This window comes from Vicugna pacos, chromosome 1, assembly GCF_048564905.1.
Source record: "Vicugna pacos chromosome 1, VicPac4, whole genome shotgun sequence".
NCBI classification, from domain to species: Eukaryota; Metazoa; Chordata; class Mammalia; order Artiodactyla; family Camelidae; genus Vicugna; species Vicugna pacos.
In genome coordinates this window covers 95,093,166-95,120,158 of record NC_132987.1, presented here as the reverse complement: position 1 = coordinate 95,120,158, position 26,993 = coordinate 95,093,166, and the positions used below count along the sequence as shown (strand labels likewise).

General features: G+C 37.4%; 1 long non-coding RNA gene across 3 annotated transcripts in view; it reads right to left on the bottom strand.

Annotated features, from left to right (window-relative positions):
• Positions 1 to 26,993, bottom strand: part of LOC140698149 (uncharacterized) — a 181,271-nt gene that overhangs the window by 143,658 nt on the left and 10,620 nt on the right. The gene's annotated exons all lie outside the window — the stretch shown is intronic.

The following is a 26,993-nucleotide window of genomic DNA, read 5'->3' as shown; positions in this document are numbered from 1 at the left end:
AGACAAAGATTTATGGGGCCATTTTGTTAAGTTAGCACACCCGCTGCCACTCATGCAGAGCAGACGAGAGTGGGAATGAACAGGTGCTATTTCATGGAGTGTTCCACAGAAGGCAGCTTTAACATGACCCTGCAGTGGAAGTAAGGAGGACAAATTAAACCTTTGAGATTTGCGAACCCAATCCATAGAAGCTAGGCTTTCATGCCCCACGTCTATCAATAATTGTTCAAGAGCCATCCAGGGACTACTAAATTCTCAGGCACTACTGTCTTGGAGACAAGTGAGGGGAGATAGAAGCACACAAATAAGGAGCTGAAGAATCGACTTTGTGTGTTGCCAGCACTACGTGCGAAACAAGGTTGGTCAAGTGGATAACTGGAGTTGGGTGGTGGATGGTGAATACATGGATGCTGCCTGTATATTCTGTGTTCTTTGGAATTTCTTTAACACCCCCACCAAAAGGTTTAAAAGATGACAATTTTCAATAAACTGATTTCAAAGTATTTTCCTAATGTTCCTTGGTTTATGCCAACATGACTTCAATCTTTGCTTCCCTCTTCACATGGCTTTCTTCCTGGTGTCTCTCTCTGCATCTGTATATGTCAAAACTCTCCCTCCTTACTCTTTTCTTTCATTCTTTCTTTTTTTAAATTAAAGTATAGTTGATTTACAATGCTGTGTTAATTTCTGGCATACAGCATAGTGATTCATTACACATACATACATATATATTCCTTTTCATATTCCTCATTATAAGCCTATACAAGGTATTGAATATAGTTTCCTGTGGTATACAGCAGGACTTTGTTGTTTATCTATTTTGTATATAGTAGTTAGTATCTACAAATCCCAAGCTCTCAATTTATCCCTTCCCAATCCCTTTCCCCCTGGTAACCATAAGTTTATTTTCTATGCCTGTGAGTCTGTTTCTGTTTTGTAAATAAGTTCATTTGTCCCCTCACTCTTATAAAAACAACAGTCATTATACAATGAAATACTATTCAGCCATAAAAATGACACATAACACCATTTGCAACCACATGGATGTCCATGGAGAATGTCATTCTAAGAGAAGTAAGCCAGAAAGAGAAGAAAAATACAATATTAGATCGCTCATATGTGGAATCTAAAAAAAAAAAATGAACATAAATATAAAACAGAAACAGACTCATAGACATACAATACAAACTTATGGTTGTCAAGGGGGAGGAGGGTGGGAAGGGACAGACTGGGAGTTCGAAATTTGTAGATACTAACAGGCATATGTAGAATAGATAAACAAGATTATACTGTATAGCACAAGTATAATATATACAAGATCCTGTGGTAGCTCACAGCAGAAAAAGAAAATATGGCAATGAATATATGTATGTTCATGTATAACTGAAAAATTGTGCTCTACACTGAAAATTGACACAACATTGTAAAATCACTATAACTCAATAAAAGAAAGGTAAAAAAAGAATATATAGTAACCTATTTCAGACTAGCATTTAGAAATAAAATCCACTCTTTAAAGTAAAAAAAACAAAAATAAAAACAAAAACAAAAACAAAACATTCATTGAATTTAAGGCCCACCTGAAATCAGAATTATCTCATTTCAAGATTCTTATCTTAATCACATCCTCAAAGACTCTACTTCCAAATAGGGCTACATTCACAGGTATGAAGGGTTAGGACTTGGATAGATCTTTGTTTGGGGAGTCCCCACTAAACCTGCTACAGAGTGTGTAAGGGAAGCGGGGTGATTTAAACAAACTTGGCATTAAAAGGATGGGGCAGCATCTGCAGGCACTGTTCTCTCTCTCTCCTCTAGTTCTACGGCAATGCCATTCGTTACCTAGTAGCTATGTAGCCCTCTATCACCAGCTGCATGGTCTGTTTACCATTAGCTGCCAAATTTACTTGGTGCAAGCCCACTCATAGGCTAGAAGAAGAGATTCTGCAAATCAGCTCCTCCTGGAATCCAAAATAGCAGCCTGGGATAGAGGCTGCCTCCTTAATGCAGTGTCTCCTATTCGGACATGAGTCTGAAGAGGAGAAAATGGGAATACTCTTCTAGCTTCTTAACTCTCTCTTCCCTCTCTTCTTCTCACTGGCCATTCTCAGGGGTGTGGAAATTGCAGACATAAGTTATTTCTCTTGTATCTTATCCTCTTACCAGAAAGTAGAAAACTGTAGACACAGTATTTTCTCTTCACACTGACAGAGCTCTCTGAACTAAGTGAGCCAGGCTAACTGTTGATATATTAAAGGAGAAGTCAATAAGGAAATTTAGAAAATCCTTTTCCAAATTAATTTGCCTAGTTTAAAAGCCTACTACATCTTGCTGCCAGATCCTTTTAGGGAATGTAAAATGTTAAAGATTTTCTGGGTATCTCTTTGTTTATTTTTGTAGAGCTGCTAATAACTTCCTGTCCTACCTCCAACCACCTTATCCTGGCCCACCCCCCAGGGAGATGGGTACCTGCCCTAATTATGGTAAAAAAAAATCTTATTATACTTAATATTTTACTCTATCAGATAATAAGAGACATGAAATGAGAGAGGCTACCAGAAGATGCTAATTAGTAAGAATAACTACAAAAGTGAAAAAAATGTGGAGCAAAAAGGGCTGGTCCCAAATCTTTGTGAAACTGGCAAGTTCCAATCCCCTGACAGTTTCTTCTCCTCAGTCCTCTCCCAGGCCCTCTCCTCCCAGTTTTCTCGTCCTCCCATTCCCACTGGCGCGCCCCAAGCAAGCTTTCCTTCGTCAGTACTCCAGCAGGATGCATGCATCTCTCTAAGAGTTCTTCCCCCTGCGAGGTCACACCAGCCTTCCTGCCACAGCGTTTCACCAGCTGCTCAACACTAACGTTGACACCTCTTATTTGGGGCCTGCCCCTCTGCTCCCTGGCCCCTGACCCCCGCATACTCAGCAAGCAGCTGATTTTCTTTAACTTCAGTTTCATAGCATTACCTCAAAGCCCCAGTGTGACTGAAGCTTAAAAGAGCATCAGTTGTGAAACTCTGCATATATGGGTTGGAAAAATTTGAAACCCACACACAAAGGAGTCCTTTGTATGCCTTTCCCCAACTGAAGCAAAAAAAGTTTTACTAGTGTAGGTGGAACAAAGCGGGGGTGGGAAGTTTTTCTTCAACTCACTGTGTGCATGCCTGAACAGCTTTACAGCGTGTGTTCAGCTTTCATCAGATTTCTGCACAGCCTTGAGACCTAACCTCGGCCTCCAGCACGCGATGCTCACTGTGCCCTATCCTGTAAAATCAGTGAATGCTCGGATGCACATATGCACAGGAGCTGACTTTACAAAATGGGTAGAAATGGCACTCCAGGGCCAAAGCTTGCCCTTTGTTTAAGGCTGAATGAGATTCATGTTATTTTTTTTTTCCTTAAGATTACAAAAGTGTGATATTAGTTCCCTGCCTAGAATACATCAGCTAGATTTACAGAAATTAATGGTGGAAGTAGCTTTGGGCTAGAGGGCTTGAGGGGAGGGAAAGAGTGCGTGTCCTTTGATTTCTCATGAATTTCTTCCTTCATAAGACTATACATGCATCTTGTGTGAATTTTAGATGAAAAACATCCACTTACCATCTAAAAAGGACTTGAGTCTGGACTGAAAACAAAAGATAACAGAAAGGTAAAAAAGAACCCTGCCAATAATCAGTAGAGCTTTTTTGGGGCTAGTTTATCTACCAAAGTAGTCGCCAGTGAGTAAATAAACTTTCTTCAGATTAGTGAGGAGATACTCCTTCTCTTTAGTCAAACTCAGAATCTTAGTTGCCCATTTTTTTCCCCCCAAGTTTGTTTGCTATTTATTTCCCACTTTGGAAAATGTAGTTTCTGCTGGGGCTGGTTACTTAAAAGTTCTATCCTGAGTTTAATTTTAATCACATGGCATTTTAGCTCCGAAAAGGCAACAAAATTTTGATTTAAATCTTTTTAAAATATCCCTTTACTGCTATTCAAATTTAATTACTGTAAGAACAGTACCACTATATTAAAATATAATCACCTTACACCTTTTGGCTTCATGACAACGTTCATGAAGTGCTTAATATTCATGTAACATGCTGCCTCACCCTGTAATATCACTATATTTATGGAAAGAAATTGTAATCCTCTTTACTGGCTCAGGTTAATTCCAATAAAATATTAAATCCATTTTCTAATCTAAATGAGTTCATTAGGAGAGGCATGGTACTGAGAATACCAAACTCTCAACAGAGTTCAGCTTCATTACATTTCCGCACTGTGCGTTTCCAGAGCTGTTGTACTACATTTATGAGGATTTATCTGTACTGTTCCGAAAACATTCATCCTAATTCTACTCCTTCTGTGCATGCTAATCATGAATATGTTAAGTGGAAATACTAAGCTTGTAGCCAATCTCATCCCCAGATGGGTTCAAGTTATGATTACAGAAGCAAATTTGCCATAAGCACTCTTAGAGCAGTGCCAGTGAGGAGGAAATGAAGGTTTGAAGCTCGGCATAGAGAGAGAGAGAGAGAGGGAGAGAGAGAGGGAGAGAGAGGGAGAGAGAGAGAGAGAGGGAGGGAGAGAGAGGGAGAGAGAGAGGGAGAGAGAGGGAGAGGGAGAGAGAGGGAGTCTGAGACAGAGTAGAAATGTCATAGACACCAGAGAGGGGAAGAGAAAAAAAAAGAGTATTTCCAGATTGCTGTGTCTCGGGGAGAGCTTCAAGAATATATAAATAGATCTATCCAGAAAAATTTAAAATAGATACAAGGATTAAATCATTTGTTTTAACTGCTTGGAGTCTCCAAAAGTCCATAATCCAAAGCTGAACTCCACATTATTCAGCTCATTACATCTAGCAAAGCTTTACTCCATTAAACTCTCCATTTGAAAGAAATAATGGACCTTTTAGGAAGGGAAGATGAGACCAATCTGGGATGTTCAGGTAGTGAATAATTATACAGTCCCCAACTGTTTGCCCATGGAGTGCTCTGACCTGCTTTTCACATATACCTAGCAGTGATTTCCTTTCTCTTGCAGGTAAAAGAAAAAATAATAGATAATTTGGATTACATATCACATGGGATGAACCTATTAAGAAGCTTTCAATCACCTCCGATATGTTAGCATTTGCAGTGACCGCTGAGTAAAACCATCTTGATCTACATTTCAGATACTTAGTTAATAAAACAAAAGATTTCTCAAATAGACACGTGGTGGATACCCACCCATTTTTAGTAAAAGATAAGACTGAGCTGAGCAAGAAGCAAGTTACTTTTGGTTGCAAGTTACTAAAGCTTGATACAGCTCCTTGTTAATCTATGTACAACGTCTGTAATAAACTGTCAGCCTAAAGTGAAATCCAGCGGCCACTAGTTGTCACTGTTGTACCACAAAACAGAAATACAGGTAATAGTCTTTCAAAAGACTGCCTTTTTAAAGAACAAAGTTTGAAATAATGTATCTATTTTTGTTTATCACTAAAGCAGAGCACAGAAACCCATACCAAGACCCCATGGATTTCTGACTAGTATTAGCTGTTTTAATGTGGAAGTCTGACCAAGAAATAGTATATGAATCACATGGAGATGTGAAATAAAGATCTGATTATACACTTACATAAATACCTTTGTATTTAAATAGTCATGTGAGCAATCTGTTATATCTTTTAATTACAGCACACATTCTTTCTGATGTCAAAACTAAATATTATGCTAATGCCCAGTGTGCATAATTGACCACCTCAAGGCTTAGATACATTATTCAAACACAGTGCTTTCTAATGATTGTGTTTATAACATTTTTAACCAGTAGATGAGTAGATAGCCTTGACATAATCTTCCCTTTTCCCAAATCTGATTAAAACTGTCAAGACAAGAAATCAATGGAATCCTGAATATAAAATCCTAAAATATTCTGCCATTTGAAATTAAGTACTGTGATGCAGGAGGCTCAAGTCAATAAACACCAATGATGGTAGTGTTAAAGGTGGGAAGAGCCGGCAAGAAATCAGCATGGTGTTTGTGGTTATAAGATGATTATCTACTCAATGAAATTAAAGGTTAAAATTAGTCCAGCTGTGCTATGGGAAAATGCAGAGGCAGGTCTTCAAAATCAAGAACAATGACTGTGTTCCTGAATACCGTCTTTCAAATTTGAAAAATTACAGTTCTCAAACAAATGACAGGGTAGCACTTCTATTTTTAATAAAATAAGATACTTTCCAAATTGTGTTAACAATCAGTATAAAAAAACCTGGGTGCTAGTGTTTTCTAGTGATCACAGCCAGAGATGAACAGGAGAGGGGAAGCTAAAAGTATCAGTGGTGTTTTTACTTATCATTTGCATGGATTTAGCTGGACTATGGGGCCCACGGTCATATGATTTCTCAAGATGAAGTACTATGGTTTTTCAAGGTCATTCTTTCTTCTTTTATGTCTTTATTCCCTTCCTTCTTTCCTTCCTTCCTTCTTCCTTTCTTTTTTCTTTCTTGCATTCTTGCTTTTTTTCCTTAACCCCAGACAGAAGTTATAACCAAAACACAAAATCAGGAAAGAAGAGATAACTAATGCTACCAAATTGCTAATAGCTATAAATATTTGTTTGTCCCATTGTAACATTTTTCTCATCAAAATAGGTAAAGATATCAAGAAATCATATCAATCACACCTCTTACATTTTCTTCAACCTTACGTTTTTATTAAGACATGAGTATTTTAAATACTTTGATTTTTGTGTTAATATGGCAGATGGGAATAATTCTTTTCTCTTGCAAGAGGCAATCACCGTAGTAGAAACAATTTCACAAGAAAACTGTTCGTATCCAAAAAATTAAACTATGAAAAGAAAGCCTATCAATGGTGGTATCTATTCATATAAACTTCCCACAGTATGTTCTTTAAACCAAGAGTTCTTCAATGTGGAAAGAAGTACAGCCACACAATCAATAGGGATGCTTGTGGAAAATGATGGCTCCTGGTCTTTATTCAGGACCTACAGCACCAGAATATCTGTAGAGTCTTTAAGTACATACTTTCAGCAAACTTCCCACATAATTAGAAACATTAAACATTTGAGAGTCATTCTTTCTGTCTCATTAAAGAAGAGAAAAAATACTATGACATTATAAACTTAACAATTATACCATTTTCATGATCAATAGAATCAAGAACAAAGGTTATATAATATCATTTAGATGAAAAGGCCTCAATGGAAGGTAGTACTTTTATTTCCTAATATGATCATTACGTATGTTTATAATGGTATATTTCACAAACTACATGAAGTATAAACACTAATCCAAGAAAGAAATCTTTTGAAAATATGTGTGATGGAAGGAATTCTATTAAATACACACTGGGTAGCTAAAAAACAAAAACCAAAACTCTCATCTCTTCCGTCCTGTGACAGCTCCTGTATCATTGCCCTATTGGGTAATTTTTCACTGAGGATCCTCAGTGGTTAGAAAAATTACTTGAGGAAAGTTTGTGTTCAAATTGTTTGCATCTCAAAGTACTACATTCAGATCTATTCAAGTGGTAGGTACAGAGTAATCATTTGATCAATTAAAAAAATTAAAAAGATATTTAATTTAGCACACACTGTACTTCCCCAAGACCACAGATATAGTCTTTAATCATTTAGAGTAAAGCGTATTTTTTATAAATTAAATAACTTTCAATTTAATGCTTAAAGTAATATCATTTAAAATCCAACTATGCTCTAATGCCACATGCCTTCCTTGCTCCCTGAAAGAAGTGCAATGAATTCATAAATAGCCTTAACCAAGAGAGAAGGGAAATAAAAGATTAGGAAGGATGGAGGCATCAAAGTGTAGTGTAAACATGGTCAGCCTGAAATTTAAGGCTATGACAGTTTCAAGCCCCCTTTTCTTCCTTTTAGAGCTGGTACTCAACTCCAGGTTTTAGCAGGGCACAGTCTCCCAACTGGAGACTACGATTCCCAAATGTCTTGTGACTAGGGGTAGCCATGTGACCAAGGTCTCTCCAAAGAAATATGAAGTTGTATGTATCACGGCCATAAAAGGAAACCCCTTTCCCTTTAGTTTCTTATTTCATTCTCTAGAAGGTTAAAATGCTAGCATGGTGGTAATCTAGCCTCAATGTTGATTGACTACAATACCCTAGGGAAGACAGAATAATGATATAGTAGGAACCTTACTTTCTGCTATAGACAGGTGAGAACAAAGTAAAGTTCTAGCTTGTCTGAGGTGCTATATTTTCAGCCCTCTGTCTTCGCCTATAACTGAACTAAATCAGTCACACAAAAAATAGTGTCATGATCATGTTCGATACATTACTGCACTCAGTTTTCTTCATCATGAGCTGACTGATTACAGAGATGACCAGCAGAAATGAGGGAAAATTTAACTGGTACAGTGGATGGAGCTCCAGAATAAGGAAGCACAGGAAGACAGTCAAAACCTGGAGAGAGCTGGTATAAATGTTACTGCTACTGATGAAGAATATTTGAAAATAGGGAGTATGCTTTAGTCTCAAGAAAAGGTGAAATATTTAATATTCTAAGATAGAAAAAAGAAAACTTAGTTCTTGTCATGCCCAGGGATAAATGTCATATGCTAAGAAAGTACCTGAAGGTAAGAAATACAAATTATTTAAGTAATTGCTTAACAAAACTAGAGAGCAATAGAGTATGAAAAAAGTCAAAAGTTAAAATCCCCAGTTGAAAGTAATTTAAAGCAGACTTTGGCTTCACATTTTAACTCATTTAGTGTAATGTTTCAAGACAGACATGTATCTTTAAAAGAGAGAGAGAGATTCATGAGTAATTCTAATATCAGAAATAGTTATATCTTAAATCTGTATTTTAAACTACATAGAATAATAGTGTGAATTTCAAGTCAATAAATGGACCATCCAATTTAGATGGTTCAGGTCTCTGATCTGTGTATGCCACTTCTTTCTTCCCATGACCAAAATAGCTGTGACTTTAAAGTATGCCACAATCCAACACCTACGAACATTCACAAAGTATGTCCTCTTTGGAGAAGTCAAAACACTGAATAAGCAAAAACGAGATAGTTCAATACTCAGGAAGGGATTTTATAAAGAAGACAGAGCCAGCTAAAGTAAAACTATAAGAGAGGCTGCATTTACCTCACTGTCTTTATGCACTTCCCCCCTTCCCTAAGCATCACCCTCACAGAGGCTGAGGCTGTGCCCTTCCAGCAAAGCCAGCCCAGCCATTCTCTGATTTGCCTCTGGTGGTTGCCAATCACTCAGAAATGTCAGGATTCTCCTGGAATCTTTGTCCAACTCTCAGCTTCTGAACTAAGTTATTTTCCTCGGGGACCCTGGGAGAGTTTATATGTCATATTATGCCAACACCTTCACTCTGGTCATGTATCTTGTCTCTTTACCCCTAGTAAAAATGTCTGAGTCTTATGTTCCCCGAAGTTATCTCTATGCAGTAAAAATGCCTGAGACTTATGTCCCAAGAAACTGTCTCTATGCAGCAAAAATGCCAGAGTTATTTTCCAAGAAACTGTCTCTTGCTTTTTAAGATGGCCTGTAATCAAACAGATCAACTATTATATAAAGGGGGAGCATGGTGGCCACTCCTTTCTCTCTGCACGTATAGAGAATATATATTTATTTTAAGTAGAGCTTGTGATGATGATGCCTGATTAGAACAGAGCAGAGACTCTGATTTTGAGATTTCTGAGACACTATAATAGGGGAAAACCAGTTAGCAGGCAGTCGTTTGGAAATTCACTAGGAATGATTTGTTCTCACCCATCAATGCACATTTTTAAACTATGGCATATCGAAGGTTACTAAATCCATGAGAGTTTAGGTTTGTAAAATTAACTCAACTATTCAAGTCAAAAATAGATTTTTTATAAACTGAAACAATTATTAAGTGTGCCTTACACCTTCAACCTGTCAACATTATGTTTCACCTGTCCATTATTACAATGGTTACTCAATTTGTCCCATGCCATTTTCCATTCTGTGCTTCATGTATGTGCAGAAATAAGAATTACTGAACATTTGAATTCTCCTTCCTCTCAGGCTGCTACAGAACAGAAAAAAAGAAAAGAAAAAGAAAAAGAAAAGAAAAAGAAGACTCATTGTTCTTATCTCAACACTGCCAAATAGACAGACTTGAAATATCTAAGATTTTCATCCTTCTTGGAAATGGTTTTCAGCTTAAAGGCATTTGACCTGGAGTGAGGTTATATTTCAGTCAGCCTACTGAATGGTATCTAGAGAGGCCCATCAGCAGAAGCTTAGCAGAAAAATGTGAGTGAAAGTTCAAGTGCCTGGTAGCTGAGAAAGCTGAGGAAGGGCAAATCGGCTTGCGTATCAAAGCTAAATTCTGTCAAAATGGCAAAAGTCATTTCCAAAACCAGGCATCCCAGGAAGGCATTAATTGAGGAAGCTCAAATAGCAGCGGACCTATTTGACTAAAGGTCATCTTAAAAAGCTTTGAACTAGTTCCTAGGGACACATATGACCCAGACATTTTTATTAGGGGTAAAGGGATAAGATGTATGGCCGGTAGGTGTTGATAAAATGTGACTAATCTCTTCCAATATCCCTGATGAAAATAACTTGGTTCAGAAGCCAAGAGTCTGACAAAGATCCTAGCATCATACTGACAGAGCTGAGAAAATGCCTGAGGAATTTTATTCCAGGACGTATAGGCAAGATGTTTATGAGCAAAAATCAATTATGAACTGATAATAGAGCTGATTGTTTTGAGGATTTTAAAGGCAGTATTTTCTAATCTGTGAGGAAATAATCATGGGAGAGAAAAAGTTTAAAACTCATAAATTGGCACCAGGTTAATCAAAGCAGGTGTTGGTGTCTGGGTCGCTCTTCTCTGTATTCAGGGATGATGACACAGAAACTATCAATGCCTGATGTTAGACAACTTTTTGTCCTCAAATTGAGCAACTGATCTGTGATGGCTGCACATAAGCATTGTCTGCTGGGCCACTTGGCAGCAATTTTCAGTCTATTTCTGTAAATTGAGCTTTCCATTGTTCTTTGAATGTTTCCCCCTCCAGAGTACAGGGGCTCCAATGCTGTCCAGTATACAGGACTCCCTTTTGCCTACAGCTGTCTTCCAACGTAATCGGGCATAGACAGACTGAGGAGTGCTCCTCATTCTTATCAGTCTGGCATGTACACTGCCAGCAGAGCAAGTGGGAGAGTGCTTTTCAGGTTTAGTGCAAGATGGAGGAAAATAGTCAAAAGGGGAGTTAGCTGCCTGATTTGAGATTTAGAATAGTTGGAGACTCAGCCCCACTTTCGGGCCCAGAATTTCCTTCATGATTCTACAAGGTTTTTGTAGTGGAGTCTTCAGGAGTAAGTTAGCAGGTGCTCTTTTTCTTTTGCAAGCTGGCACTTAAGCTGACTGAGCAGCAGCAACCTGATAGCACTGGCTTCTTAAGAATAGTGTGAGGAGGTGACGTGCATCAGGAAATTCCATGACAGTGGCATGTATACTGTCACATCCCGGTGTCCATCTGCTTAGTTAGAAACCACAGACCGAGCATCCCTTCTCTGACATAATGATTAGGAAGAGATCACTCTTGTTCTCTCACTGTGACTTCACATGCATGAAATTACTTATTACTAACCCTGGATAACAACGAAAATTGGTTAAGTGAGACCATGGATAGGAGCAAATCTCCACCCTCTGTTACAAATGCACAGCAAAGCAGGCTCACTTAGGGGTGTGTCTGTGTCTTTTCTTCCTTCAGACTCATCCACACAATTGGCTTCGGGTAGATCTCAAGAAAAATCGTGGAGAAAGAGCATAAGTCTTATATAATTAAAAAGTCTCAAGTATTGGAAACAGCACGTCCGTTTTGTTGATAATTTCCTCTCTACCTTCTACCTTTGGAGTTTTCACATTTTTTTATTCCAGCCAGGTTTGTACCCGATGCCTCCCTCAGAAGAATCTAAGTGGCACTTTCCCACAGGGAGTCCCAAAGCACCCCTATCCCCATGCTCAAACTTGGCTCACACATCATCAACAGGGAATCAGTCTTATGGTCCCTTCTGTTGCCACCCTCACAGTCCTTTCTTGAAGATAAATCTAAAACCAATTATTTTTTCTTCTACATGTACATAGAACATACTTCGAGGGCAAAAACTATGTTTGAATTAGCATTTTATTATCTGTTATATTAGAGACATTGGCTGATAATAAACTGGGCTCTCTTTTATCATTATTCTTATGTTTGGTTTTATTTTTTTATTTTTCCAAAGCCTGTTTTCCTTCAATCATTAATCCTATTTATCTTAAAGTAAATACTTGTACTTGACTACATTAATAGTTACCACTGTTGATTTTATTACACATTTTACTACCCAAACATATTAAACACAAAACATGAGTATGCTTTTTGTTAGCCATACCTCTATGAACCCAAAGGTATCTACTAATGCTACTCACATGAATGTAAAATGCTTCTAAATGAAAAGTTCTGTTTGAAGAGTTCAAGAATTTGACAGTGAAAATTTCCAATAATGTGGACTGAAATAAGCCAAAGTCTCAGTAGTCATAAACTCCACGTACTTCAAAACAGAGCATGTAGCCACATTCCAACAATGTCCCAGCCCTCCCAGTACAGGTCCCCTTGCGTGTCACGTAACAGTTTAGAGCCCGGAGTAGATGCCAACAACAAACATCTCCAATGGTGCACATTTTGGAAAGATTCAAAAACTTCTACTGATAGTCTTCAGGTTTACACATCTTGTTACTAAGGATACACCAGTATTTGAATCAATGGTTTCTCTGTTTCGGTGTGACCTAATTCTATGAAGTGCAAGGGAACTTTCTGTCACTGAAAAGAGCAGATGCTCTATCTTGTGTTGCTTGTGTCTGGCTCTGTGCAAAACTTAATCTACTATTCCTTAGGTCAAACATGGACAATGATTTAGAGTGCAAAAATAGCACAGGGGTTACTCCATCTGTTCTCAGTGCTCATGGCCTCCTGCCATGCTTTTCTTACCTACGTGAGATGATTAAGTTATCACTTTTGAAGTGATTACTATGCACCAGACACAGTGCCACATCTTAAAAGGAATTAAACTCCTTTAATTCTCACAAAAGCTCTAAGGCATTGGTAATGTTATTATTTCCATCCTGTATTAGAAAACTGAGTCCTAGAGAGTTGAGAATCTTGACCTAGGTGCCACAAGCAGTAAGTGGAGTGGAACCCAAATCCAAGCCATCTGATTCCAGAGGACATGCTATGCATTCCTGCATTTCACTGTTTCACCTTCATGGAGCTTGATTCATTCTTCACCCAACCCTGAGCCACAGGACTCAGATGGGGGGAGGGGAGGGTGAGAAAATCTGGAAGTAGTTTTATCCTAAACTTAGAATTCCTGGGCTTGTGCCCCCCACCAAACAGCAGTCCCTCCCCAATCCATCTGTGGTTCACCAGTCCTGATGCCGGCACGTCTGCCTGGCTTCTAAAGGCTCTCCAGCTGCCTTCACTTATTCATAGCCCACCTCATTATTTGGAACCTTAAACATCTGCTTATATATTGGCAAGTCCCCACTTGAACGATATGCCTCATTCTCTCAACCTTATCCTAAAATCTTCCTTTAAGTTGGATGAAGCTTCCTGAGGTTATGATAGAACCGTTGAGATATAAGCAAAGATAAATATCACAAAGTATCTTATAGAACTAGAAAGGATTATTTTCCTCTGGATTGTCCCCTAAATGTTCCAAATTTCTCTCTGTCCTTAACGCTACAGAATCTACACTTAGTGTGGGTGGGAACATCCACTTTGGGATGTTTGGTCTTAAGTCTTATGCATCACTTCACCCACGTCTCCAGGTCTTTCACATTAGCTTCTTTTAAAACCACTGAAGAAAAGGTGCTGTTATATAAAGGTGCTGAATCTGAATAAAAAACATACTTTAGTTCTTTATGTAATTTTCACTTTTGTTTTTCATAATAATAACTGTAATTTTTAATCTGAGTCTTTATTCAAATACAATGAATCCTAATTAATCCTTTATATTCTCCTTGCCTAATCCTCTCTTAATGGTTTTCCCAGAAGAAGACAGACCAAACTTTCTATATTTCTTCTCTTTCCTGTCTCCTTTAATAGGAAAGAATAAAGAAAACATAATTTGGTTGCTCCCATTTTTCTTTCACCCATGGATACATTCCTTTTGTTCAAAGGAAGATCTAGCCAGGGTTCAGTTATACATGGAGGAAAAACATCCAATCATCCTTGATTTTTTTCACTCAGGCAAAATCAGCTTCCCTCATTTCCCAACAAATATTTAATCAGGATGCTATTTCCTTGTGTATATTAAAATAATATTCATAATTTTTTGTAGTTTCTTTCCCTTTTATGTTTATACCTGTATTTGAGGCTTCTTTCTTACATGCAGAATTCTCCACTGAGCACAATGCCTGGAAAAGTGTAGGTTCCCTCTAAATATTTACTGCATTCATAAACTAACTAAATATTATCTTTATTGTTGCTATATTGACCTAGCAAAATATTTAAAACTAAAGCATAATAACATATACTAAAAAGTGCTATTCAATTAGAAAAAGAATACATTTTAAGCTTCAAAGAAAAGAGAAAAACATAATTAAATATCCATCCATATAAAATCTACCCTTTCTCAAAGTTAAAATTCGTCTTCCTATATTACAAAGAATCAACAGATTCTCATGTAGATAACATTTTAATCACCACTATTTTCAGTTTCATATTTTTAAACAATGGGCTAGTGGGAAAAAAAAGGGTTCTAAGACTCAAGCATTGGTATGGGTAAAAAACTCAAACTGCAGAAAAATATTTATGTATAAAGAGCAAATACAACCTTGAGTAGACTCTCTAGGCTGCCAGTTTTAAATCAGAATGAATCAAATGTTACCTTTGGGGAGAAGTCTTGATTTTATATCACAGTATCCCCAAGGGCAGGGATAGAAGCTCAGTAAATACATGTTGAATTGACTTTCAGCACTTTGAGAAAAGTAACTCTTCTGGGAATTGAGGTTTTACTTCACCCTCAATTTTTCTCAGCCTTTCCCACCAGAGAGAAAGGGAGAACATTATTTCTAATATATGCTTTACATTTTCCAAGGTTTTCTTAAATTTTAACACTTCACAATGGTTTGGTTACTATTTCTAATTTTTATCAGATTTAATGACAGAAAAAAAGTGAAAAGAAAAATTAAATATAATTTAAAAAGGGAAAAATGAATGGAAAGAAATGCTTGGAAGGACTGAAAAACTGAAAAGAAGTGGCAAGGAGTTTTCTGACACAATAAGAGAATATGAGTTTGTATTTGTATAACTACACACGCACAAATATACGCATATACACCCCCTACAGCTGGGATTCATATGTTGTCACAAAATTAAATACCCACTACTTCAGGAATTTCCACCAGGTTAGTGAATTTAAGTTGCAGAAATTACTATCTTTGGAGATTTCTAAATGGTAGAAATGTGTAATAAATATTTTTAAAACTATTTTCAAAAAAAATTTGCTCTCAAGATCACAAACTCTTTGAAATATGCTTACTTTTCTAATACAAAATGCAGAAAACTGTCTGCCTTTATTAAAAATAACAACTTTTAGAAAGCTATTTATTATCACAATATACACAGCATTTGTATTGTCATAAATTTTGATTATTTCAATTTTATAATTAATAATAATAATAAAATGTTTAGAAGATAAAGAGCTGTGAAAGTGTTGGAAATAGTTTCACATTTTACATTTTATTAATGTATGTATAAATATGTCATATTTATCATTTATCACATACAAAACTGGATTAATAACTTTCAGTTCCATATTTGAAATCACATCTCATAATTTTGATTTGTTTTTTGTGTGTATAAAGCAAAGACATGATGATGGTCTCAAAGACTTGTAAAGCTTGTTCTGTCAAGGCTAATATTTACCCAGAATGTTTTTCTTTTTAAATGTCAGATTAGTCATCTTGGAATTAGTACAGCTTTCAAAAATCCTAAGATTTATACAGATTTTTCTCCTGATAGATGCCATGTTGAAGACAGTGGGCTGTTATTCCTTGCTGAACAGATTATTTATGACTTGACTATGTAAAACTGAACTAACACATTCAAAACATGAGTAAGTAAACTGAGACTCATCAAGTGAGGATATACTGGTAAATTATTCCTAGGTGGCCACTGACTTGTGGAAAATATGGCCTCCATTTTTATCCTTTATTCTATTAAATCAAGGTATAAATGACTTAAGTAACTAGAGACAGAAAATTTTCCTTCAGAGGAAAAATGATTAATAAATTAAGTGAAAACTAAACAAAATAAATGTCAAATATCTCACATACTGAAAAATTCTGATGAATATTAGATTATTTCCTATTGACTGCAAAATGTTCTGAGCTGGGTTTTGGGGATTTTTTTTTAACAGTATCTGAACAAACTAAATGTGGTAGTTTTCTTTATTATATGTCTGATACAGAGTTTTGCACCCTAAAAACATTTTCTCAGTATCTTTCCATCACAACAAAAGCCCAGCTGCTTATTCATGTGCTGTTCAGAAGACTAAGTAGGTAACTAACCATTTTTTACTTTAGCTCCTCACCAAAATCTGAATGATCTATGGGATCCAAACATCCTTTTTTTTTTTTTAACTTCCACTGCTTAATAAAGAAAACCATAATTTAAATATGCAGTGTAGTGACTACCTTTTAATGATAAATAAAGTGTGCTTTTTTGTTTGTCCTATTAAGTCCATTTCCCCAGCTGTAAAATTCTCTGGGGGCTTAGTTGGTTTATTGGGAAGTAGTTATTAGTAGCACCAGGATTTACTACACAAACTGTGCCCAAAACAACCACCACCACAAATCTTCCTTGGCTATAGCCAGTGACAGGAAATTGTTAAATTTCAGACCTACATAAGGACTCATTTAGCATGCACAATTTATTTTCAATCAGCCAGAGAGATGTCAAAGTTCGTAATCATGAGTCTATCTCTTGTCTGCAAGAACAAAACACACCTATCTATATAGACCCAGGATGCGTGCAAATGCTATTTTAATTTGGATGTAGTCATTTGATATTTATGAAGTCTGCACTGTGCAGAATGCTCATATGATCTCTGCTCTATATGAGATAGTGTTTCTTCATAATTTTGATATGTAAATACTGATTCATAAATTTCCAAATCACATATTAAATGATGCATAACTCAAGCCATCACAGCAGGCTTTTCTTCACCAACTCAATAATGATAATTTTTACAACTTCTAGAGGATTTATATGGGAACCTACATCTGGAGAAGTAACTGGGTGGGATGCTGTTAAAAGTATAGCTGAGAAGATAGAAGAAACCCAAGCCCTACAACGAGGGTCAGGGAATCCTTCATAAAAATTAGATCTATAAATAGCCAAAGCAATGCAGGATTAGATTGTGATTGATGATTAGGGAAATAAGGGGTCAAAATGAAGCTTAGAAAAATATCTAAATTAGGATAGCAAGATGGTGTTTGTGTTTATCTTTCCTACAAGGTAGCAGAAACACATTGGAGTAGGGGGAAAAATTTAGATGATCTAAAAGGCACTTTTTGTAATGATCATGAATGTTTCACTAGACTCCATCCTATATGAATGAGAAATTCCTTCCTAATACCTCCATTTTGTTTTGATTCAAAATGTATTCATTTAGCAATTGCAAAGCCCTGTGATACTGAGGAGGACATCCCCCAGGGTACTAGGGACAAAGATTCTTGGAGATGGAAAGCTTCTCAAAGATTAAGATGAAACAAGCCTGATTCATACGCTGGCCCTTTATGCATTATATTAATGTTAGTCCCTGCCTGCATAACATTAGCTTTAAATGAATTAATAGACAATTGTCTTGAAAACTCCAAAACTAGCGATCGGACACTGAAGCAAAACAACCTTCATCAAAGTATAGCCTTTAAGTCAAGACATGTTTGTGAAGTCAGCTGGCCTCCCTGGATAGCATTAGCATGAACTTCTCACTCATTAGAATTTCACTGAGGGCAGGAGTCATGTCTTATTAAAGTTGGTGTCACTAGCCCTGAGCAAGTGCCAGTTGCATAGCAGGTGCAAAGTATAGTGCTACGACATGATTGGATGAATGTCTCTAAGTTGTTTTTCTCTAAATGTGACGCATATATTCATTGTGTTATTAGCTTCTCAAACCTTTAGTTTTAATCTAAATTTGGTTCCCCTAACAAATATTTGTTGGGTACCTATTATATACCAGACACCGTTCTAGACGTTTGGGGTACATAAATGGACCAGTCTTATCTTTGTGAAAATGACTTAATCCCTACCATTTAAGGATTCAATCTTCTGTCTCTGATCACCCTCGTATTGTCTTCCTCACTTACTCATTTCTCTAAATTTCAACCTCTCTGCGCAGCTATGCCTGTTTCTTTGCTGTCATGCATATTTTGAATTATTTAATATTTATCTGGCATATATATTATAACATATATAAAATACATATAAATCAGTATAGTTTTTCAATATGCTTTATACATGCTTATAGCTTTATACATACAATATAAATTTATATATTTGCTAGAGGAATACATGAAATAATTGTATGTATAAACTTCATATTTCCAGTTAAACTATAATAACTTTCATGGCAGTGAATACATCTTAGCATAAAGTCCAGTGATCTGTTTTGAACAAACCAAACCTCTAGGTGTTTCTAAAACATACTATGTGGGTGCAACATCTACTGATGTCTTAGGCTAGGTTTTCTCCCCAAAATAACTTTGATATGGAGAAAAGTCTGCAGAGGTATATTGGGAAGTGCTCTCAGCACAATACCTATGAGGAAATGAGGGCAGGAGAATTGGACAGAGGCAGGAATTGAATTTTCTCTGCAATTGCAATGGATGCATCAAACTTGGCACGCTCTGGAACCAAGATGGCCCTTTTGAGGCCAACTGTCCCTAATTGAAGCAAGGGAGTTGGGCTTTGAGCTTCCATGTTTGATGAACATTGAATGTGAGGGACTGAGAGTCATCAGTTGGCAACACCCAATGGCAGCTGAGAAATGTGTGCCTTAGAGCTGACTAAGAAGATCTGAGCAGTGGACCGTATCATCCCCTGCCCTCCACCCCAGGGCTGCTTCAATCCCTTTGCTTCATTTTAGAAGTTCAGTGTATCTGAAAACATCTCCGGGATTCTGGATAGGAACTTTTTCCCTCTTCTATTAGCATTTCAAGATCCAGTTTCCCCACCACCACCCTTGCTAGTCCCTCGGCAGGTCTAGGTGGGTATCCCATACCTTCATTCCCAAGGACTCTAATCACCATGATTTTCTCTGGCCATAGCTGAGGCACTTTTTATTTACTATCAAAATTGGGGAAAGAGTATCAGAGACTACTTGTGGATCACTTGGGAGCCATATATCATACATATTCTTCCCTTCTCCCAATATTTAGGGGCAGTTCTAACACCTCCTCTGGTTAAGGTCAATTATCCCTATCAGCATGGTGATTTCTTTCCTTGCTTATTGGTCTCTTGCTAGAGGAGTCTGAATTGACCCAGTGGCAGACACAGCTGAAACTGAAATGGGACTTGTATTGTGTCCCCTGGCAGAAGCATTCCACTCTGGAGACTCAAAGTCCCTGCACTCACAGAGCCGAGCATTGCAGAAATTAAGAGCACAAATTCCCCAAGTGGGTCATTGGGAATGATGGTAAATGGGAACATTTTTACTTCTGTCCCTTGTTCCTGGATCCAGTGTCCTCCTGTTTATCCTTCTGAGGAAACAGATTTTCTATACTGTGTCTTGAAAACTGGCACCCTATCCTCTCCAGACATCATCTCTAAACCGGCAACTCAGCCATGCTTATCACAGTTCTACATTGTTCTCCCAAACCAGCAGCCCCTGGGTGTGTGATAGGACCAGTGGATGCTGCGTCATGGCTTTAATGCAAGTAGCTTGATCTTTCCTGATGTTACACAGGATCCAGTTAATGAATTAATCTATTTGTAAATTTGCAGGTAGAAAGACTGACCCAGACTGCAGCAGGACCAGCTACATAATTTGCTGAGCACAAGCAAAATGAAAAGGTGGGGTCCCTTGTTCAACAATTCTGAAGAATTGTAAGGTGGCAACAGAATAACAATAAACCAAGTATGGGGCCCTTCTGAGCTTGGGCCCTGTGTGACTAAGCAGGTCGAATGACCATGAAATTAGTCACAGATTATAGGAATGATAAATCCATGATGAAGTACGTGTTGATTCCTAGCAAAACAAATCACTGCTCTTTCCAGGGAGGAAGAGGTTAAATGTAATTAATTTGCTACCATGTGGCTGGTGTCAAGTCATTGTGCCACAGGTCTCAGCACTGCTCTCTTTTGTTAAGAGATCAGGTATCAGCAATGCCAGATTCGCCTTGGTGGAAGACGCCAATGCGGTCAGGCCCATGCATAGCTTGCATCGCTGTCACCACAGCTATGCTATTCATGCACCCATTGTGCCAGAATTGGGTTGGTCAGTGTCAGAGGCTGCCAGACATCAACTGGTTGAGTCATTTTTGCATAGCTGATTATTTAGCACACTCTTTCTAACTCTGGTGAGAGTTAACATACCACACAAAAATGTTAAAACACCCCAGAGGTCTATCTACACACCTCTCCCTCAGAACTGGATGTTCCCTACCTCTCCTCCTCCAGGCCCCAGAACAACAAACCAAGCCATTCACTGTGGCCCATGACTTCTTACATATTTTTTCTCAAACAACTAGCCTTTCCATTCGCAGTGTATTATCAGGTGCACTGCATAAAGCTCCACTCATTGAGAGAACCTATGATATAGCCAGCCTTTGAGGCCACCCCTGGTTTGAGCTCTCACGCAAAAGCAGTTCATTTTCAGCCCAAGTAGCAGCACTACTTGCACCACAGCCTGGACCTTCTTCAGGGCTCTTTTCTGGATCTGTCTCAAACTAGAAGCGTTCCTTGTTACTCAGTAAATGGATTAGAGAAGTATTTCTAAATGTAGAATCTGCTGCTCTCAAACCCAAAGAGACCTACAGGGTGTTTGCTTCCTTCTTAATGGTGGGAGGTATAGGATGCAGTAATTCGGCTTTTACTTTGGAGGGAATCCCTAGCATGTCACAGAGCACTAATGCGATGCATCCCTAAATCCTTGCAGGTTTTTTCCCCCACTTTATGGCATGTCTATGTATTTAAAATGCTTTCAACATACTTGCAAATTCTTGCTCATCTGGTCTGATTACACGGTATAATCAATAGAGTGAAACATTGTGTTGTCTGCTGATGTCTAAACTACAGGATGAAGGAGAGTGCACACAGACTCGGGGCAAGACTGCAGATATATCCCCTCTCTGCCATGCGTGAATGTGAACCACTTCTGGCTCTCCTTACTCATGGGAAAAGAAAAGATTCATTTATCAAATCAATGGCCACATCCCAGGCACCTGAATCCATGTTAATATGCTCTAGCCAAGATACGGCCTGAAGCGCAGCAGCTGCAAAAGGAACAAATACTTGCTTGAATTTTCAGTAGTTCACTGTCATCCTGTATCTGTGTTTGGTGGTGGCCAGGCTAGCAAATTAAATGGAGGTGGCATGCGAATCACTATATCTGCATTCTTTAAAAGTGTCACTGATAATTAGATCTTAATTTACCGTATTGGCTGCGGATTCAGTTTGAAGGACTTTCACTTGGTTTTCCTTACTCTGTCTGCTCTTATACTATAAGCAAAGAAACTGAAGCCAAGGTTTGCCAATAACCAAAGATGTCCGTTCCACACTCCAGATTGAAGAAAGGACTCCTGGAGAGGTCCATGAACACATCTGAGCCAGGACTCCATTTATTACCTGACTCTTGTCTGTCTCTTGTATGAAGGGAAATTGTAATATGGTACACGAATAAGAAAAATGACCAAGAAGTAATAGTAAGAAGGAGTTTCAATAAAAATATGCATATGAGGTCATTAGTGTTCACCAATACAGTTAACACTCTCCCTTCCAGTAAGCATTTCCTATGAAGTACCATGGTACCTGGGATATCACATGGATGTTCGAGTCTATGAATAAATTCGTCTATTTTAAACAAACACAAAGAAAAGAGAAATTTAAAAATCAGACACTTTGTTTTATAAATTATTTCTAATTTTACATTTCAAAACTCCTACGGAGCAGTTGGGAGGTTTTACTCATATGGAAACATATGTTTAAAGCCCATTTTATACTCAGTGGATATTTAGATTACTGGAGGTAAGAGAAAGATAAGAATCAGGAAAGTACTAAAGAGATATCCTAGAGAGGGAGAGGCTTAGAAATCAAGAGGTACAATTTCATCTCATCTAAATTTGCTATCCCATCCCCATCCAATCACCCCATATTACAACCATGTTCTTTTTCCTGAGGGTATGTTCTGAAAAACATACGAATCTGCAATCATGTCTTTTCTTTCTTTTTTGTTAACTCATCTCATATATTTTCTGTCTGGTACATGTTTCTATTTCCAGTGCTCCAAACACTGTCTGGCACTTAGTAGGCCTTCAGTAAATAAAGACAGACTAAATGAGTGCAGGCACATGCCAGGATCTGAGAGTACAAACCTCAGTCCTGGTCCTTGTGGAACAATCCTTTAGTGTGCAAGACGATGTTCCCAATCACACTGTAATAATACCAGGCAAAAGCAAGATAACTGGAGCAAGCACAAGGAATTCCAATGATCTGGTGCTGCAAAATTAGACTCTGTGAATGGAGTATCATCTAATCTAAGACCCAGAAGGTGAGCAGGAGTTATAGAATCTATGTACGGAGCCTGACTGAGTTGTGGTACGAAAGGAGTGAGCACCCAGACAAAGCATTACAGCTGACGCGGAGGCCTGGGGATGAAAGGGAGTTGGGCGCACAGTATTTGGTTCAGTCCAATTCTCTAGATGTATTTATATTTTTGGTATTTTGTAGTCTTCAAATTCCCATGCTTCAGAATGCTAAAAAGCAACAGACACTGAAAATAATAAACATGATTTATATTTGGTACTGCACATTTATAACAGACACTTTCATCTTTACAAAAGCTGAAGAAGTAATCTTCGTGGACAAAGTTTTGATTCTATAAGGTACTATATTCCATTTCATCATGTCTTCCACTAATGTTTATAATAATAAATAGGTTATCATACTAATTCATCAAAGCAACATTTCAGGAAACCATGTGAAAACTAATACTATGATAATGTGTGTCTATTACACGCTACCTTGAGGGGAAAATCCATAAGTAGTAATTCTGTGCTATGAAGACATTTCATATTATAAGATGGCAGAAGCTGAAAGTTAAAACCTTTGCCAGTTATAGGCAGGTTGAATTATTTTCCTGATACAGTTGTATGTCCATGATCCATTAGATTAAGAATAACTTAAAGAAACATTTTTGAATGTATGTATTTACCACTTTTCGAGCAATTGAAAGTGCAACATGTTATTTTATACTTCTCAATTCATATCTAATATTTTGATTGATTAATGTATGTATATATAATTAATACATACATTAATTATATTACCATAATAATACATGTGTATATAATTACTAATATTACTATATATGTAAATAAACGCTGGAAAATTCCAACAGATGCTTTGTTAGAGATTTGTCTGTTGGCTTGTGCTGATCTTAAAAGACAATGCAAGAAAAATCCTGATTTGGCTCGAAAGTCTTTTCAGTATTCTGAAGCTATTGCTTTTCCATCTTGACTACGAGAACCACTGCCCAGAGAGAAAAACACCACAGTTCTACTATTATCTAGTCTGAGTCTTTAGCAACCTTAGGAGCAAAATACTTTTAAGTTTAAAAAAATATAGAAAGAGTATAATGTCCTTTCACTGTTCTTCTATGTTGGTGTTTGGAGCCTAAAAGGAAGGGAAAGAAAGCTGCAACGGTGGTGATATGAGCGGCACTGAACAATGTTGTTTTATATGCAGTGATGATGCGTAGCAGAAGCAGCCAAAATGAGTCAGACGACGGTATATCAAGTCCGTTTTCCTCGTTTTGATTCAGAGGTTTTTTGCTAAAAATCACAAGCCAGTCTTAGTGGCGAGCTTCAGAAAACTTGCACAGCTCTGATAAGAAAGGACATCGCTCATAAATATTCATTAAAAATTACCTTTTCTGGATCATGAATTTTTCAAGCAGACACTGATTTGACCTCTACAAGGTACAAAATCCAGCCTATAGTGGAGTGTCTCCTATTTCTGACAAAAAAAAAAAAAGGTGAAAAATTGGTTTTCCCAGCTAAGCAGCTACTTTGTACACCGTGTGAGGTCCGAGGTCAAGTTACCTCTGCGCTTCACACACTTGAGCATTAATATTCATTCAAATTACAATCTTTAAATTCTAAAGTCCTGTTCATACTTCTCTGAAAAACTGATTGTAAGGCAGGCCAGGGTTTGCATTTTAACTAATTTTTAAAGTAACTTCATCTAACTTCTCTGTTGCTAAAAAATGTATGAATTCAGTAATTTTCTCTAAGAAAAAAAGTCACATCTGCCTGTTTTGAATTTATATGCCCTCTCACTAAGGATAAAAGCCACATTTTTCCTGGTAATTATCTGCAGAGTGGGTGAATGGATAGAAGCATCCACATTTATGTCTATCAGAGAGCTATTGTGGGTATTTCATCTTCATATAGCCCTACGTAGTTCATACATACGAAAGGAGCTTTGCATTATTTGGGGGTATGTTTTTTGCTTCCATTGTTATTCCTACAATATCTCAGTGGGGTAGGCAGCATTATCACCTGCATTATTTAAATAGAGTAACCGACAGTAGAACATGAATTATGATAGCTAATAGTGTGAAAACTTAGCATCTGAATCAGAATGTTTTCCCAGAACCTTATCATTGGTTCTTGTTTCAGTTTAAATTCTAGGGATATTGTACTCAAGGTCCAGGACCCGTATGTGGGTTACTTTAAAGAATGACAAAAAAAAAATAAAACTAGTCAAAATAATAACCCTTCAAACACTATATAGCTCAAGCTACTGTGGAGTAATTTTGATTTTTCTTATATAGCTACTCAGCCGTAAAAGCTTTCTTATTACATCTGGATTCTAATCCCTGCTCCTTCATTTTCTGGATTTGTGACCTTGGATATATTTTAACCTTTCTATGCCTTGCTTTCCAGTATGAAAATGGAAGAAGGGGAGTACCGGTTTAGAGGATTGACAAGGCACCTCAATTTATTTTTGGCACTCAAATAGTTACTTTTTAGTATAAAATGAACTTGAATACTGTGTGACTTAGCCCAAAGACTGGTAATAGCACTTGTACTGAGAAGCAGTCTCCAAGAGAAATGGAAACGTGCCAGATTGGAGTTTCCACCGCTTCCCACCCCTTACTCACCTTTGCGGGAAAGTATCTTCAAGGGAAGCAGAAGAGAACAGTTGGTTGGGTGAGAGTCCCCACTTATGTTAGTTTCTTCACTGTTTATTAATAACCCAACCCACACTACCTCCTTAGGTGCTCGTCTGATCAGCACAGGGCCAATCGCTGAGGGTAGAGCCTGTGTGTTATTTCTGTGGTCACGGTGATTTAATAAGCCAAGTGTTGATGCTGCATCTTGTTGACCCTTCTCTCCCTAAGTTTTTGTACGGTTGTTTTTAGACACAAGGATGCTTAGCCTATCCTCCTTAGATCTGATGACTCTGGCCTCAACCCCACTCCTCCCATGTTGGAGTGTGAATCAAGAAGCAGAAGTTACACAAGAGAGGCTGAGGACCAGTCTGGAGCTCCTCCCCCTACCACTCAAGGATGTCTGTACACTAGGGCTGCCAGATTTAATGAAGGAAAACACACAACATCCAGCTACAATTGAGTTTTAGATAAACGGTAAAATTTTTAGCATAGCTATGCCACATGCAATATTCATGACGTACTTAGAATAAAAGTTATTTGTTTTAGCTATTTGTTCAAATTTAACTAGGTGTCCTACACTTTATCTGGCAACCCTCTTGAGTAGCCCAAGTCCATTCAAAGAATCTTCTGCATGAAGGAAATAATTGCTTTTGACCTTTTGTCCATTAACCTCCTTGCTCATGCAGAATGGCAGAAGACCTCAGCATAGTGTGACTACTTTTCTATGCTTCCAGATTATGTCATCAACATAAATCATCTGATAAATCTGTCATGCTTTTATTTCCACTGTGGAGTCACATGTTACTGCAGGTGTGAGGCTATATATTCACCAACTAAGTCAGAGTTCCTTAGCAGATAAAAATACACTTAAAGATTTATTAAGATGTATGACTGAAACACACTGTACACCAGAAACTGACACAACATTGTAAACTGTCTATACTACAATAAAATCACATTCCTTATCTTGAAAAAAAAAGGAAAAAGAGAAAGAAAAAAGAAAAAAATGTCACATCTTACACATTCTCCCAGCAAATCCATTTTGGTCTGTTTTTCTTCCACTTTTGGAACACATTGCTATTATGCCCTTGTTCTTGTTCTTGTTTTTGCTGCTGCTGAGTATCAAATAAAGTAGGAGGTTTGATGTTGGAGCCATGTTGTGTAAGAAGTATGTCATTAATCTTTGGCTCCTGATAGTCATCAAAAAATTTAATGTAATTTTCAGATAAATTTAACATCTTGCCAGAAATATTTTATTTTGCTTTATATTGTAAGGAAAAGACATTATGGAGAAAGAAAGGGAATGAAGAAGGAAGGAAGGAGGAGGGAGGGAAGTAGGAAGGAAGGAAGGAAAAGGAAGAAAAGAGAAGAGCTTTCAGAACTCTACTGTTGTTAGCTATCATTATTTTTCTGAAAGTAACCAATAAAGTCCACAAATACATAGTGATAATATGAAATGTTAATTCATTTAGAAATGTCATGAAATAAGAATCAATATGTCACAAAAAATAAACAATATCTGTTTAGTGAATATTAACATACGGTATCTTAAAAACAAGTGCACAAAATTTGGATGAGTTAACTTTATAC